At 39.9% G+C, this 12,991-nt stretch overlaps 1 protein-coding gene across 7 annotated transcripts in view; it reads right to left on the bottom strand.

The window, feature by feature from the left end:
- The window catches only part of FUT8 (fucosyltransferase 8), a 324,832-nt gene extending 312,247 nt beyond the window's left edge, over window positions 1-12,585 (bottom strand). For 6 of the 7 annotated variants that reach the window (XM_036120190.2, XM_036120191.2, XM_036120197.2 and 3 more), the window contains exon 1: window positions 11,256-11,763. The gene's annotated coding sequence lies outside the window, so the exon portion shown is untranslated. Of the gene's footprint in view, window positions 1-11,255; window positions 11,764-12,469 lie in introns of those variants that run through there. The other variant, XM_036120194.2, reaches the window with a different exon arrangement.
- Window positions 12,586-12,991: the final 406 nt, after the last annotated feature.

The raw sequence follows: 12,991 nt of genomic DNA, 5'->3' as shown, positions 1-12,991 counted from the left end.
AGCTTATAAGCTCCCTTATAAGAAGGGAGGAGGAAAAGGGGTTCACTGTGTCAAATCTGGATAATTTAAAAGCAAGAATTAAAACTGAAAAAAGTCTCTATTTGGCAATTCAGGTCACTGGTAACAACAGAGAAAATAGCTTTAGTGAAAAAGAAGATAGCAAAATTTAAACAATATACACGTTGCTTTTTCCTTTGGGCTATTGGATAATACAAAAAAAAAAGGAGGGGAAAGAAGGAAAAAAGAATAAGAAAAGGTGTTTTTTGGGTGGATTTTTTTTTAGGCCATTGAAGATGTTCGGGGAGATTTAAATAAAAATAATAAAAGAGTTAACTAACAAGCCCATATAGTCTAACAGAAGGGATAAAAGTAGCAGCCATGAAATAGTCATGTAAGCCTAAAATGATACATCCCTAACACCAAATAGTAGAGAGGAAGGGAAATTAAACAATTTAGAGATAAAGAAAAGCAACGCTGAAGACATGTCTGTTTGATGGCCTTAACCTTCTTACTCTTAAAAAAAAAAAAAAAGTAATTGAAAAAAACCTACAAAGTCTGGGAACAGTATACAGGAATCAGGGGCTAGGGAGTAGAAAAGGTCAGAAATAGCCCCTGCAGGAAATCAATTACAAAAGAATTGCCAACCAGTGTGAGTGAGTATTTTGGAGCACTCTTTATAATTATTAATCTCATTTTCACTTATCTAGTAGAACGGCACAAATTCTTTAGCCTATTTGATTTGACTGTTATTGTTTTATAAAAACAGCCTCCTATATCTGATTTGAGGTAATGATGTTCCTTCTGTAAGTCTTCTTTTCCATTGTATATTACTGCATTTTTTCTTTACTATGTTATAAAACTTTTAATCATTTTTACTGCATTAATGTGTCTTGCTCTGATGCTTTGCTTAAATATCCAAGTAGTATATTTGATTATTCAAGAAATCCTTAATGTCTATTTTCTTAAAGTCAAGTATGTGAGAGAACTATACAGAGAATAGGAATTCTAAACTTAAAAATGGCTGTATCTTTGGAGGGGCGCCTAAGTGGCTCAGTCGGTTAAGCATCTGCCTTCGGTTCAGGTCATGATCTTGGAGCCCTGGAATACAGCCCCACGTCGGGTTCCCTGCTCAGTGGGGAGTCTGCTTCTCCGTCTCCCTCTGCCTCTACCCCTGCTCATGCTTGCTTGCTCTCTCTCCCACTCTCAAATAAATAAATAAAATCTTTTTTAAAAATGGCTGTATCTTTTGACAGCTGCTCACTTATTAGGTTTTTTTTAATTTTCAAGATTTTATTTATTTATTTGACAGGAGAGAGAGAGGGAGAGGGTATAAGCAGGGGGAGTAGCAGAAGGAGAGGGAGAAGCAAACTTCCTGCCAAGCAGGAGCCTGACGTAGGGCTCGATCCCAGGACCCTGGGATCATGACCTGAGCCGAAGGCAGACGCTGAACCAACTGAGCCACCCAGGTACCCATTATTATGTTTAAAAATAAAAATTCGCTGGGAAAATAAGATCTTTAATATTTTGAAGCTTCAAAGTATCTCTTTTCCTTTACACTGAAATTTTTCCAATTACATAATTCATATTTAGATACTTTATATATGTATTACAAATTCTGTGAGACATTTAAAAATAAATATGGCATGGCATATATTTAAAAGAATATGGTTGCCATAAAATAGTCACCTTAGAAAGTTCTCATACTTATTCCTAGAATGCTGCCATTGCATAAAAAGCTATGAGATTCAACTTTTAGAACTCCTTTAGAGTCTTAACATAATCATTATATTATTGTCAAAGTGACAAATCTTCATTGATTAAATATAGGTTTCACATTTGGGGAAATTTCTGGTTATCATAAGGCGGTTTACCTAAATTAGAAATACCACTTGAGAACAAAAAATAGGACTATAAAGCATGAAACAAATTTTCTTATGCTGCTATAATGACTCCATCATTAAAATATATTTATGGCTATATTCCCCTCCTCCACAGTGTCTGATCTGTGGGTTACCACTCATACATTCTAGTATGTTGGGTAAAAATAAAAATTCAATCATCTTATACCATACTTCCTACTATTATAGGCAATGTAAGAAGCTCTGATGGTTTCTAAGAGTCAAATTATTGAATATTTGAAAGTAGTTACAGCACTCTCATTTTTAAATTTAGCTAGTTGTTATTCAGTGCTCTATCTTTTTTTATACTATACTGAAAATGCACATTAACCCTTTGGCATATCTGATACCAGCCTACACAGACAGTTGTCTACTCCTGTTACAAACACATTCATTTACATATGTACAGCACTATTTTTTAACTCCCTATATGTGTCTATTTTCCTTAGTTTGACACCTGAATGTTACCTATCAGCTTTGCCTCTACATGAGCCCTAGGACAGTCTTCCCAATGGTAGTTATACATTGTCTTTGGTTCTTCTTTGAAAAACAGTCTAATCTCACTCGACTGCCTTGAACCCAACTTGGTTTAAACTTAACTAAAATCTCTCCATGCCATATTCTACTCTGAAAACAAAAAAATAACTAAAAGCATAGTCTTTGTCTTACATTTGTAAGAAGCTTCAATCACTTTTAAAGCTCTACCTCTGAGAATTATTAAACTTTGCCTTTCTTCTCTTTAAAAATCATTAACTCAGCTTTTATGATTGTCCCTATTCTCAAAGTCATACACACGAACTAAGAAATGTTCAAGAAAAAGTTTAATCAACCATCTTGTTTCTTCAAGACAGTCCCATATTTGTCCACAGCTGACTCACGTACTAGACTATAAGCCTCGTTTTTGGGCACCTGGGTGGCGCAGTCGGTTAAGCACCTGACTCTTGGTTTCAGCTCAGACAGTGATCTCAGGGTCGTGAAATCAAACCCCAAGTCGGACGTCAAGTCTGCTTAAGACTCTCTCCCTCTCCCTCTGCCCCTCCCCGCCACAAGCTCACACATGCTCCCTCTCTTTCTCAAATAAATAAATAAATCTTAAAAAAAAAAATTAGACCATAAGCCTCATTTCTGATTCAAAAAATAATAGTAAAGTGACTACATTTAAGGGGAAGAGTTAAGATACATTCTAGGAAAAGGTCAGTGAATATCTACACAGCTGTAAAAACTGGAATAGAAGAAAATCCAAATAATTCATTTTATGGAAAAAAAGCAAAGGCCCAGGGGGAACAAGTGGCTTACCCAAGTTTATACACTTGGTAGCAAAGCTAACACTAGTATCCAATCTCCTGATTCCAGGTTTAAAGCTTTTCTACTTTAACCATTCATTCAAATGACTAAACAGGATGATACTAAATGAAAGGAGCCAGACACAAAAGAATACATATTGTATGATTCTCTTAATGTCAAATTTCTAGAAATGGCAAAACTACAGAAACAAAAAGGAGATCAGTGGTTGCCTAGGGCTGGGAGTTGGAGCAGGGATTGGGAAAGTGGGCAAGACAGAACTTTTTGGAGAATTAAAGATTTCTAAAATTAAATTGTGATAATGGCTGCACAACAATATATAAGTTTATTAAAACTTAAGCTGTGGGGGCATCTGAGTGGTGCAGTAGGTTAAGAGTCTGACTCTTGGTTTCGGCTCCGGTCTTGATCTCAGGGTCATGAGATCAAGCCCCGTGTTATGCTCATAACAGGGAGTCTGCTTCAGACCTTTTTTTTTTTTTTAAGATTTTATTTATTTGGCAGCGAGAGACACAGGGAGAGAGGGAACACAAGCAGGGGAGTGGGAGAGGGAGAAGCAGGCTTCCCGCCGAGCAGGGAGCCCGATGCAGGGCTCGATCCCAGGACCCTGGGATCATGACCTGAGCCAAAGGCGGACACTTAACCGACTGAACCACCCAGGCGCCCCTGCTTAAGACTTTCTTACCCTCTCCCCTGCCCCTCCCCACCGTGTGCGCTCTTTCTAAAATAAATAAGTCTTTAAAAAAATAAATAAAAGTTAAGCTGCAAACTTTATGAGATATAATTTATACTTCAATAAAGCTATTCAAAAAATGACTAAGAAGGAACTCAGATTTTGTCTTTAAGTCCATAAAGCTGTTGGGGAATTATATGTCAAAAAGTATCACCAGGGGCGCCTGGGTGGCTCAGTCCTTTAAGCGTCTGCCTTCAGCTCAGGTCATGATCTCAGGGTCCTAGGATCAAGACCCGTGTGGGTCTCCCTGCTCAGCAGGGAGTCTGCTTCTCCCTCTCCCTCTGCAACCCCCCATACCCCCTGCTCGAGCTCTCTAATAATTTTTAAAAATCTTTAAAAAAAAGTATCACTAAAACACACACACACAAAAAAAAAACAGCTTTTTTTGCAAACTTCAGATCCTTTTCCCTTCAGAATTTCCAAAAGTTAGGTACTTTATTTTCCACCCTTACATTTTCCATGGATACAGAAAGTAACAGGAAGTGCACAAATATACACATAGGAAATGTGCATAATTCCTCTGAAAACACTTTGGTTATTGATCATTATTTCCTTTTAGATAGGATCTGCACTGCTCTAAGCCTCTGCAGACAGTTTAGAATAGAGGAGGTGCAGATGCCTAGGTGGCTCAGTCAGTTAAGTGTCTGCCTTCGACTCAGGTCATGATCCCAGGGTTCTAGGATCAAGTCCCACATTGGGCTCCTTGCTCAACGGAGGGCCTGCTTCTCCCTCTGCCTTCAGCTCCCCCTGCTTGTGCCCTCTCTCTCTCTGACCAATAAATAAATAAAATCTTTAAAAAAAAAAAAAGAATAGAGGATGTGCTCCTTTATCTGTTATCTGGTCTGACAAACTGTTCCAAAACAGAATTCTTTAGTGATTTCATTTTCATGACACCTTTGTGCCACTATAATTTAAACACTAATAGTCTTTTTATTAAGAGGAACCATTCTTAATTGCATATTAGCAAGTTTCTTCAGTTTATTGTTTGTGCATCCTTATTAGGTATACATCTCTTCAGTTTACTCAGCGTTGACAGCCTATTCTTTGTTTACTTACAAATTAAGAGTAACTTATATCTCTCTCATAACAGTTAATGTTTTACATCTATGAGAAATACCACTGTTTGAACCTTAAAAATAAACAGAGTTTTAATTAATGGAGGCCTAGATATCTGTAATTATGTCAGAGGAAGCAGTCAGGATTACTTAGTAAACCTACATTTCCCATGCTGCTGAGGCTCAGTTTACCAAGGCTAACGAAAGAACTTTTGGCCTCAAAAATTTCAATTACCACCTTCCTAAAGCCCCAGAGTTTCACCAAACTTCCTAAAAGAGAAAGAAAAATCTGAAACTTATAAAAAGAAAGCGAAATGTTTATCCTAGCTTAAACTCTAATTTTAAAGAGTAGGTTTCTCAAAATTACGATCTTTTGACATTTGGTAACTGAATGAATTAAGCAGTTATTCAAAGAATTCAAGACAGGAAAAATAGAACACAATCTCAGCTGAATATATTTCTCTTTCAGGTACAATTCCATGTGTTAGAGAAACTGAATCAGTCAGATCCCAAATGATTAGGGCCCTAATTATCAAACATACACTTTCTCCTTGTGACCTTTTCACAATAACTGGCTTAAACTTGCTAACAGTATTCCCACGAAAGGAGAACACTGCTGCTCATTTTAGTTTGTTCTTTTCAAGGGACACAGTATGGTTTTGGGGTTTGTTTTTTTTTTACATTTTTCTTACTGCAATGTGGTACACAAAGAAGGCGAAGTGATGTTCTAAAAACCAATTCCTTTTACACAGAAACTCCATAGATGAAGACAGAAATAACAAAGGAGACATGATAATGCATTCCAGGAAATTGGAAGAGGGGATTATGATATATTAAATATTAAGCATACTGATGCAGCGCCCTTAACAATTAATGAACCAACAACCCCATATCCCTTTTTACATGGTTACAAAAAATCATTTTTTAATAAATAATAATAAACTCTACCCCAATTGAAGTTCTTCTAGTCTCTTGCCTACTGCCTCAGAGGAAATGAAATCATTATAATAAACCTATTGTAACATAAAAGCTAATGTTTTACCAGGAAATGTTCTATGAACTCTAAGAAAAAAAATCCTATAAGGATATTGTCAACTGCCACATTTCCTACAATTGGGAGAGTAAGGATGACAAACAGGGAAAAGAAAGAAATGGAGGGACAAAGAAAAACTAAAGAACTCTCCCTCACCTCCAAACAAAGCAGGCTCATCAACCAGTAAGATCCTCTGCCTCTCTCAATCTCCTTCCCTTCACTGACTGCCCCAAACATTGGTGAAGTCTAAAACAATGGATATAATATAGAAGCTACAAATTATATTTTTCCCGCCTTTACCACCAATCAAGATATTATGATCAATTATATTTTTAAAATTATAAAAATTATTTTTAAAACTAGCTTATGGAACAATAACTTAAGTCATTTAATAACATTGCTGTGCTTTTATAGTTTGATGGTTTGGAAATATTGTTTTTACCACATGCAAATTTATTCTTGCTCTAGGTATTAATGGAATTTCATATCTCATTTAAGGGATATAATCCAGCCACAAAATTATTAAAAATTTGAAACTCATTCATGGTTCATTAACAGTCAACTGAATAAAAAGATGTACATAAACACAAAACAGGTTCATTTTCATTTTAGTTAAAGGTTTGCAGTAAATTAAATTGAAGAATCTCCTATTTTTATGTTACTTTTGTTCATTTATAATCAGAAAGTTATAGCATTTAAAGTTCATATCATGTAATATTTCTCATAACTCAGATTCTAAGATAAACAGTAGTTTAATTTCTCATTTACATATATGATTAATATCAACATTTTATTACATATTTTATAATGTGAACTTTATTTACATTAACCAGTCATCAAGACTGTGACAAGTAGAACTGTTAAATCCAACCGAAACATCAGTATGCTGTCATATTTTTTCAGTTTATCCCACTGTTAAAATAAATGTGAAAAACTCAAGTTCTAGGATACAACAAAAATAGGGAGCATTTCAATAGTGATCTTTAAAGGTTTATTCCAGTGCTTCAAATGAAGAGGTTATACTATAGAACCAATAGCAAAAGCAAGTCTGAGCCACATCAGTACAGTTTTTTTAAAAAACTCGAAACATATTCCCTCTTCACGTGTCATTTTCTGATGACCAAAAAACAAAAAAAACAAAAAACAAAACAAATTATCACAAAAAGATATTTTTAAAAAGTAATAGGTGAGTGAGCTATTAGGTTCTGGTAAATATTAAAGTCTTTTTAAAAGAAAACTTAAATGAAATTAACCATATAGCTCTGCTTTCTGTAACAAATATGAGTAACTAATATTGAAATACACAGCATAATCCCATAGGCCCTATAAGTTCTTCTTCCATTAAAAGTAAAATGTATAGTATCATATAAAGTGTATATGGGTTATATGTTTAGAATATTGTAGAGACTGATAATAAGGTCATTTATTTAATCAAGGAAGAAAAACCTATGCCAGGTGAGTGATATCGTTCATTTTATTGGTTTGATCCCTAATTATTCCAAAGAGAAAATTGTGGATATGGAGGGAAGTTGAAGAAGAGTAGGCTGGAGAGCAGAACGTAGAGAGAAAAGAAGGTTCAGACATAAGACTAATCTCTTAAAAAATATATCTTAAATGCATATACATCCCTATATAATAATCTTCTGTTGGGAATTTTAAAATGTTTTTTTAAAAACTGATTGTAAATATCTTTTACTTTTAAACATTTGTCTCATTATAGCAAACTACAATTTAATAACAATTCCAACTGCCAAAAAGAAGCCGTATACCAAATAGTACAGAAATATAAGCCACAGACTCATTAAGAAGGAAACCAAAGAAAAAACTGAACTGTCCTCTAAATGTCACACCTACTACACTACTGCTCACTACAGAAGCCTGGAAGTTGGTACCTCATCTGAGTAGTACCAACAGGACTAGTATTGACGAAGGGTATAAAAGTACTACAATACTAATACTTTTAGCTTCAGCATTGTTTAGAATCTTAGCTGTGTTTTGTTTTTTAAGTAGCCTCCACGCCCAACACGGGGCTCGAACTCACAACCTTGAGATTGAGTCGCATGCTGTACCAACTGAGCCAGCCAGGTGCCCCAGTTGTGTTTTATAGTTAAAAAAAAATTACATTTTGTTTATATTTACTCTTATGATTATAAAATGGTAACTCTTATAAGTGTCCTATAATATGAAGTGGGTATATTTACCGTTTAATTAAAACAAGAGATTTAGTAATGCAGTTTATAGTAAATCAAAAATAACCATTTAAGAAATTGAAAAAGATACATAAAAATATTCTGGCATGTCTTATAAAACATTGTTTAATTTATAGCATAAACCCCTTAAAAATGGTGAACACCTCACTACTCTTTATCTCACAGGTATTGTCATTCTTTTCAAAGAATCTATTTTTTATTTTATCAGCACTGAGATTCTGTTTACATAATGGAGAGCAAGAGAGAACAAACAGCCCAACCACTATCTTCAGAAAACAAAATATTCTAATTATTTTAATATATACATTATCAATTTCTAGCCTTGAATTTAAAGAATATATGAACTGTGAGAAGTAAATTCGCATACCTAATTACAGTTGAGAAATCTAACCTAAAGTGCCATAAACCAAAAAATAATTGCTTTATATTCAAAGGCCCAAGTTCAATTTAGTAAACAGGCTAGACTCACTGCATTACATTACAGGAGACAGAGGTTAAGAAGTGACCTTGGCATCCTGCTTTCCAGATGTCTGAAGGGTCCATTTCTTAATGAAAGTATCTCTACTCTTGATAAATACTTAGCTTACTACCCAGTCAGTATCTTTGCCCATATAAGACTCTACTTGATTTTTGAAATTTTAGGACTATAGGTTATTATAAAGAAAAAATTTAAGAACATACAACATGCACAAAGGATTAAGACTACTTCCCTTGTGATGCAATGCACAAGAAAGTTAAGAAACTACTATCACACACTCTACATTATGGGGCATATTTTTCTGAGATTGTAAATGAGAAATTCAATAAGCCTTAAGCATATACTTTCCATTATTCCAGATCATGAAAAGATTTTTAAGTTATTTGTAATATACAACATATATATATATACGTATATATATATATATATATATTCCAAAAATAACTATGTTCAGATATATGCCCATATCAATTCCCTTACTCTTTTAATTAAAAATTTATGTTCCTTCCGGTCATAAAAACCTGGGTTTGGGCATTTTAAAAGTTCAAACACATATTAAGCTATGCTTTGCTTTGGCACTAGCTCCCCCTCCAGACCAACCTACTAATATAACTGCACTTAAAAAAATAAACAACACAAGTTTTTCCAAGCCACTAGCAAATTTCAAAATTCACCACTTTTAAGGACATTCCAGTACTTTAAAAATAAATAATTAAAATTGAAACCAAACACTGCATAATGTAATCAGAATTATTGTTTTTTTTCAATTCCATACATCTCAAATAGGATGACTTGTAGGAAAACAACTTCAAGCGACTCTTTAAATTAAGAACATCCTAAATGATCTATATGGTGCTATATTTTATGGAAATCATTTTGATTCACTATCCTAATAAACCACAGTATACTCCTCATGTTAACTCACTACTTGATCAAAGATACACTTTTGCACGTTTCTGCAATCTATACAAGTTTCATTCCAGCTGTTCAGCTCTTCAAGTACAATTCTCAATTTATAAAAGCAGCAAAAGGAAAATCCATGCCCCAAATCACCTTTCAATGGTCCTTATAGCCTATTCGTTTCTAACTCCCTACATTTCTATATACTAAACTGTAAATTCACAAATACAAATGTTTGAATGCCCACCTTATCCTTACTACTGTAGTATTTATAAATCAAGTAATTGCCACTTTCTATACACATTTTATGGTATATTTCACAAAGCTGGCAATGTACAAGATCTTATCATTTGGCATAGGATTTTAGGTTGCTTTTTAGGTTATTTTAAAGAAGGGAAAACACAACTTGCTCCATTGTTTCAGTATAGTGCTGTTATGCTTAATTTCTCTCCTAAAATGTTTTCATATATATAATGCACCCTTTAAAAGATCTATGTATAAAAACATGAAATTTAAATTTAATAAAGTAAATGTACACTTAACCCTAGGAGTAACAAGAAGGAAAAAAACTATAATGAAACCTTGCCTACAATTTCTAAAGAGAGCCAAGTCAAAGCTCAGTCAGTTACCCTTGATGAGCTTAATTCGAAACTGACTGAAAACTTGTTGAAATCTGTTCTGCGTTACCTTGAAGTTTGGGGTTATCTACTGGAGATTCTGCCTTTCCTAGGTTCACCTTCTAGAGTTGGCTTAAGTCCACTGTAAATTAATTCAAACATGGAAAGAAGAAACAATACCTCTCTCTGCCTTTCTCCAAGGCCTCAATCAAAAGGCTAATAATACACGGCAAAACGCTAAAAGCTCACCAGGGATAAACCCTAACCAAGACACTGCCATTTAACTTAAGATATACACTGCGTCTCTGACGTTGTGTGTGCCTGAAGATTGCAATGCCCACAGTAAAAGAACAGGTGCTGCACCCGACAACCCACTCACTCTTGCAGGAAAAAATCTCCTTTAACTAATTAATAAGGACTCGTTTAACCTTCCCAAATAAGTTTAGATACTCAAAAGCCGCCAGCTGATCATTCCCACATCAGCTGGAGGGTGCAGCGGCACTCACGCCTTTAACTGCCCAGGCATTGGCCCCTCGCCGGGAGCGGATCTTTGTACGGGTCCACCACCCCCCCGATTTCTGGCCCAAGAACCCCTCACAAAAGCCCGTAACGTACAAGCATCCTCCTCCCCACAGTCCGTGATTACAGGGACCGAGTTGCTGGCGAAAGGGCAGATAGGTGGAGAAGGGAAAAGAGGGACACCTCCCACCCCCGCCCCCATCCCTTCTCTCCTTGGCTTCGGCCCCTGCCCGAAGCAAGGATGCGCGACGCCGAGGACAGCCGCGGCTGCAGGCGCCCCTCACCCCCAGCCCGCGCCCCCGGGCCGCGCCAGAGCGTCCCGGGGGCTTCTTCCCCACTTTTCCCGGAGCCCCTGGGTAAGCAGCAGCAGTTGCAGCAACAGGCCCGGGGAACGCCTGGGGGAAAAGAGCGGCGACAGCCCCCAATCACATCCCCGGCGCCTCCACGAATCCCGCACTAGCCCAGCCCCAGACCCCGAGGGGCGCGGGGCCCGGCTCCCAAACGCCCCCTTACCCGAGGCGGGAGCAGAGGCGATCTCCGCCGTCCCCAGTTGCCGCCGCCACCGCCGCCGCCACAGCCCTCAGCCGCAGCTGCCCCGTTGGGGAGTGGGAGGGGTGGCTGGGTGGAGGATGCTACTCCCGACTGAAGGGAGAGGAAGAAACGGAAACAGGAACCGCCGCCGCCGCCGCCGCCGCCGCTTAACGGAGCCTTCGGCGCCACTGACTGAGCGAGAGCGCGAGGCGGCGCGAGCGGGGCAGTCGCTGACAGCGCGAGACCGAGCGCGAGCCGGGTCCCGGGCGCGCGACCCCGAGCAGCACCGGCCCCATTCCGCCAGGAGAGGAAGGGGACCGGTTGGCTGGGGGCTGGGAAGGGGCGGTGTGGGGCGGGGGCCTGGAGCTGAGGGAACACGGCTACTCTGGTCGGCCGGAGATAACGCGCGCACGCGCCGGAGCGGCTCTGACAACGAGCGCAGGCGGGGAAGCCTTGGCTAGCGCAAGCGTGCGCGCGCGGCTGGGGGCGCGCGCCCCTCAGCGTTACAGGCTTCTGGGAGAGGGCGCGCATGCGCCGGCCGCTGCCACCTACGGCGACCCTGGCATGTGCCACGGCTGCTTCCCGCCCCCTTCTCGCTGCGCCGGTGGATAGCGTAACTGCAGCATCCGCTGCCAGGCAGAGCCGCGGGCCACAGAGGGACCGGGAGACTTCCAGCAGGGCAGCAGCTGCGCTTGGGCGCCTGCTTCCTACACGAGCGTAGGCCGCCCCCTACCGCCTGCAGGCCGGAGGCTGACGGCGGCGTGACTCGAGCCGAACTCCCCACTCCCGGGAGCGCCATCTCCAGGGAATGTCGTATTCTCGACAGCCGGGGAACGGACTGGCCCGAGCCAGTTCATTCCGCGGCCCTAAGGAGCAGTGGTACTGGAGATTTGAAGCAGGCTCCTTGCTACTTTTCAGAGGGGATCGCTGCTGCTCAGCCCCTGCAGCCCAGGTCTGGCCGTTCGGCTGCAGCTTGGGCATCGCACCCACATGCAACTAGCGAAGCCCTGTTTTATCTTGTGAGAGCTGTTTCCACATTTGCCCCGACAGAAAGCCCTCCCACAAGGGCCTGAGTTTGATGCCTAGCCTCTCCCCCGACCCGCGGCTGCGACAGCCCCTTTGAGGCGGAAGTTTATTCAGTACGGCAAAGAAAACTTTGGGGGTGCGGGAGAGGGGTTCCCTAGGATGCTTCCTACCCGCTTGCACTCGGGAAATTCCTGGCGCCCGCGATGCAGAGCAGTGGGCCGAAGAGTTAGCTGTGACCGGCCCCCACCGTGAGCTGAGCCGGAGGACCTAAGCGCGCCGCCTCGGCACACAAAGTAGTCGCGGACCGAGGGAGGGGGTGCCACGGTGGCCAATCAGAGACTCGAGCCGTGTGAGTGGAGTGCGAGCCGACCAATCCGACGGCCGGAGGATGAGCTTCCCGGACCCAACTCTTCCCTGTAGCCTCGGGACCCAGATCCCAAGCCTGGAGCGCAGTACCGCAGAAAGCGAGATGGTGCCCCAAAGACAGAAAAATTAGTTCTCTAGACTTGGATATTTTTAAATAAATGCCTTGGGTACTTATCCCAGAGCAAATAGCGGCGGCGTTTTAGATGCTGAGTATGAAAAGGATCACAGCAAAGAGATTTACAAGGCACTGGCCTGCCAAGACTGCAATCTGCCTAATAACATTCATAAATTTACAGTATTTATTGAGGCCTTTTTATAGGCAAGGA

This window comes from Halichoerus grypus, chromosome 8 (genome assembly GCF_964656455.1).
Source record: "Halichoerus grypus chromosome 8, mHalGry1.hap1.1, whole genome shotgun sequence".
Taxonomy (NCBI): domain Eukaryota; kingdom Metazoa; phylum Chordata; class Mammalia; order Carnivora; family Phocidae; genus Halichoerus; species Halichoerus grypus.
This window is presented reverse-complemented; position numbering and strand designations above follow the sequence as displayed.